The sequence below is a fragment of the Rhinopithecus bieti genome, unplaced genomic scaffold (genome assembly GCF_001698545.2).
Source record: "Rhinopithecus bieti isolate Rb0 unplaced genomic scaffold, ASM169854v2 scaffold_13349, whole genome shotgun sequence".
Classification (NCBI taxonomy): domain Eukaryota; kingdom Metazoa; phylum Chordata; class Mammalia; order Primates; family Cercopithecidae; genus Rhinopithecus; species Rhinopithecus bieti.
The window spans coordinates 1,485,234-1,490,057 of NW_016807772.1; the positions used below are offsets into that span (position 1 = coordinate 1,485,234).

The 4,824-nt window shown below is 45.3% G+C and overlaps 1 protein-coding gene across 5 annotated transcripts in view; it reads left to right on the plus strand.

Moving 5' to 3' along the window:
- TBC1D1 (TBC1 domain family member 1) overlaps positions 1-4,824 on the plus strand; it is a 255,452-nt gene that overhangs the window by 83,933 nt on the left and 166,695 nt on the right. The gene's annotated exons all lie outside the window — the stretch shown is intronic.

A 4,824-nucleotide genomic window follows, 5' to 3' on the forward strand; every position in this document is an offset into this window, starting at 1 on the left:
AAAGGAGTTTCCTCTTATAAAACCATCAGATCTCATGAGACTCATTCACTACCATGAGAACAGGATGAGGGAAATCACCCCATGATTCAGTTATCTCCCACCGTGTCCCTCCCACAACTTGTGGGAATTATGGGAGCTACAGTTCAAGATGAGATTTGGGTGGTGACACAGCAAAACCATATCAGGTACTATCATGTCTACATCTTTGCAGTCCTATTTGGATAGCCTATTGCTTTCCACAAAGCAACTATATATATATATATATTTTAAAGTAAAGGGGCCGGGCGCCGTGGCTCACCCTTGTAATCCCAGCACTTTGGGAGGCCGAGTGGGGCGGATCACAAGGTCGGGAGATTGAGACCATCCTGGCTAACACGGTGAAACCCCATCTCTACTAAAAATACAAAAAAAAAAAAAAAAATAGCTGGGTGTGGTGGAGGGCACCCATAGTCCCAGCTACTCGGGAGGCTGAGGCAGGAGAGTGGCATGAACCCGGGAGGTGGAGCTTGCAGTGAATAGAGTGAGATGACGCCACTGCACTCCAGCCTGGGCGAAAGTGCGAGACTCCATCTCAAAAAATAAAATAAAATAAAATAAAAGGATCTAAAACCGTAAGAGTGGTTCTCGATCCTGGCTGATAATCAGAATCACTTGTTAGAATAGATTTCTAAGCTTTAAGTAAACCCAGAGTCAACATTACGGGTCAACACCAATAATGACCTCTCGGGCTCAGTTCAGTGGGCTGACACATTTGACTCGGCTAGCTGGAGTGTTTTAGTAATTGAGAATGCATTCTCCAAGATGCCGTAGTTCCTTCCTTCTTTATCCTCTGACACCTTGCCCTCTTCACACATTTATATGACCTGCCTGCCCTTTGAGGTCTCTGAGAATTTGACCTTTGCTCCAAAACAGTCAAATCATCCGCCCTCTACTTTCCCTCTCGCTCCACCACCCTCCCATTACAGTTACAGGTGACTCTGATAGACAATCAGGGCTGGAAACTATCAGTGTCTTTGAGCAATGACTATTCTAAGTCTGCAGAGGTTCTCAATTCTGACTGCATGAGAGAACCACCTTGGAGATGTTAAAAATCACTGATGCCTGGCTGGGCGTGGTGGCTTATGCCTGCCATTTCAGCACTTTGGGAGGCTGAGGTAGGCAGATCACCTGAGGTCGGGAGTTTGAGACCAGCCTGACCAACATGTAGAAGCCCTGTCTCTACTAAAGATACAAAGATTAGCCAGGTGTGGTGGTGCATGCCTGTAATCTCAACTACTCAGGAGGCTGAGGCAGGAGAATCACTTGAACCCAGGAGGCGGAGGTTGCTGTTAGCCGAGATCATGCCATTGCACTCCAGCCTGGGCAAGAAAAGTGAAATTCTGTCTTAAAAAAAAAAAAATACTGATGCCCGGTATACATACAATCCTTTCATGGTAGCATACGCAGTTCCTTGAGGGAAGGATATATTTTTCAGATGGGTGGGAGAGTGGTATTTTACAGAAAATTGTGTATTTGAGTATAGGATTAGATTTTCTGTTAAGTTTCACTTTCATGGAATTCCAGATTATAACAGGGAATATCTTTGTGCAGTGTGACTGGCAAGCTACATGCTGGTAGTGAATTAAAATAAGAGCTGTCATGTATATTTCTTAAAATATTTGGTGTTAGAGCACCACACATTACTATCAAATCTACCCAATCCAAAGGCTCCTACTTTCCCATGAGATGAGTGATTCTGCCTACTCCTGGATTAGGAAGGAAAACTTGGATCAGAGAAAGACCTCTGTGTACCTAAAAGATAACATAAACCTTAGACAAATTCTAACCCAGACTGCAGGAGCCTCTAACCTGGATGGGTATATATAGCGAATTGGATCCAGGTTTAAACAATGAAGTCTTCATGTCCTTATTTCACCTGCCTGCATACGTTCCTGCTGTAACTGTTACATTCAAGATTTGGCCTGTTTTTTGTAAGAAATGCAGTTTTTATTCCCCTAAACCTAATGCAATTTCCATTTTTTTGGCATCCCTATTTTTTGTGGCAGAAAATTTATCTTTGTCATAGGTACTTCAGATTTCCTTAGTCAATTCAGGGTTCTCCCCATCCTTTCCCCAGAGTTGCTTCTAAATTCTGGGCATTTTTGGAGAGTTTCGTGTAGGAGTTGGAGTGATGGAGTATGATGACATTTGTCCTGGGTTCAGCTTGTCTAGTCTGGTCCTCAGCTGACCATCCACTCACATCAAAACTATGTTGTGCCTGATAACTCTCTAGGTCGCTCTCTAGTGAAACTGGTTCATACCAGTCCAAGAACACAGGACAATTTTGGCTGCTTTCTCCAGGACCTATTGGTCAGTACCTTTTAATCATTAATGTTTTAAGACCAATGTTAATGAATCTCATCTACTAGTGCTTCTCAAACTTTAATGAGTATACCAGTCACCTGGAATTTTGGTAAAATGAAGGTTTTGATGCAGTAGGTCTAGATTAGGGCAGGGCCTGAGATTCTGCATTTCTAACAAACAGCCAGTTGCTGCTGAGGCTACTGGTCTGTGGACCACACGTTGAATAGTAAGGTCGTAGAGTCCAGAAGCATTCTCGCTGTAATGGAACTGTCAGCCTCCATCTCTTCTAAGTGTTTGGGAAAGTGATGTGGTAACAGGGAAAGATTTGGCTAAATGGCTGCAAATGCACTCCTTTTTCCACCTTCATTAAGCAGGGAATATCACTGCTGAAAAGAACGAGAGAATAGCACTTCCCTAGGATGCTTCTAAGGCCCTTTTCAAGGGTGGCCTCTGTTGGAATGATGTTACTTTTTTTTGAGACAGGGTCTTGCTCTGTCACCCAGGCTGGAGTGCAGTGGCTGAATCTCAACTCACTATAGCCTTGAACTCCAGGGCTCAAATGATCTTCCCACCTTAACCTCCCGAGTAGCTAGGACTACAGGCATGTGTCACTATGTCCAGCTAATGTATTTTATTTTCCTTTTGTAGACATGGGGTCTCACCATGTTGCCCAGGCTGGTCTTGAACTCCTGAGCTCAAACGATCCTCCCACCTTGGCATCCCAAAGTGCTGGGATTACAGGCATGAGCCACTGTGCATGGCCTGATATTTCTCTTGACTTTCTCCATGGCTTTTTTTTTTTTCTTTTCTTTTTTTGAGACAGAGTGTCACTCTGTCCCCCAGGCTGGAGTGCAGTGGTATGATCTCAGCTCACTGCAACCTAGGCCTCACAGGCTCAAGTGATTCTTCTATCTCAGCCTCCCAAGTAGCTGGGATTACAGGCGTGTGCCATCACACCCGGTTAATTTTTGGTATTTTTAGTAGAGACGAGGTTTCGCCATGTTGGCCAGGCTGGTCTTGAACTCCTGACCTCAGGTGATCACCTGCCTCGTCCTCCCAAAGTGCTGGGATTACAGACGTGAGCCACCACGCCCAGCCTCTCCATGCCTTTATGGTTTTATCTATTCCTATGCATGAGATAAAACCACAAGCATGGAAAAAAGAGAAAACCCTATCATCCCCCATGATCCTCTCCTTTTGATATTCATGCCCTTATATTATCTCCTCCCCTTAACTGTGGACTAGACTTATGTCTTTGGTTTTCACAAACAGTAATAGAGCAAAAGTGTTGGGATGTCATATCTTAATTTATTAAAAAAAAAATAAATTTTTGGATTTGTGCGTTCTCTCGGATCACTTGTGCTGGGGGATACAAACTGCCATTTTCTGATTAGCACTATGGAAAAAAACAACAAGAAACGGGGGCCCTGAGTCCAGCTGCCTGCGAGGAACTAAATACTGGCAACACCTATGTGAATGAGTGTGGAAGTGGATCCTTCAGTTCCAGGCCAGTCTTGAGATGACTGCAGCCTCAGTTAACAGCTTGGCTGAAGTTTTGGGGAGACTTTCAGCCAGAGCCAGCCAGCTAAGATGCTCCTGGATTTCTGACCCACAGAAGTTGTTTGTGGTTTTAAGCTTCTTAGTTTTGGGGTAATTTTTTATACAGTAATAGGTAGCTAATACCCTCACTAAACTCAGATGCCGGACGGTTAGGGAACAACATTAAAATGTCCCAATGGTCCTTCATGAAGATAATGCACAATTAGTAAAAGGAAAAGAGAAGCAGAATTCTTGGGCTGGGTTGGCCATTTGGCCTGAGAAACTCAGTGAGTGGTTCCACCTGACACATACATTACACATCAGCGATTAGACCTTTGGACTTTTTTATTTTTTTCAACGTGGAACTCAGCAGTGGCTGGGATTGAAACTCAGCTTTACCTTTGTAGCCATAAACTGACCACCTTGTCTCACCATCTTGCCTTGGGAGAGAAGAAAACTATGGTGAAATCAACATTTCTCAAGTTGCAAAAGCCTCCCGGCAGGCAGGAGCTAAATGGTTCTTTTCCTCTGCCCCATTTTTGGTCTCAATCGCCGAGTTTTCTGACTCTGAGAAAACCACCTTTGATTATATAAAGGTATTAGGGGCTGGGGAACACTGGTCCTTTTGTTACCAGCAATCTAAAGCGCTTAGGAAGAAACGCCCTGGGGGTGGGGATCACCCCTGGAAAGTTGGGCGGGCTTTGTGTTAGCTCCAACTCTGGGGCTTTTGTCGAACTTCGGAGAGGGAGGAATTCTTAGATTTCTGAAAGTTGTGCGAAACGGACCCCAGAGGCCTGGAAAGGCGCGTCCCCAGCCTCCAGGGTTTCCTGCGCAGCCCTAGGCATCTCTGAGGGGGGCGACCCCAGCATGTCCCAACTTCCCGCCAGCAGCGGAGCGCGGGGGTGGGCGGGGTTGGCCGCGCGCCCTCCCCTCCTGTCCCCT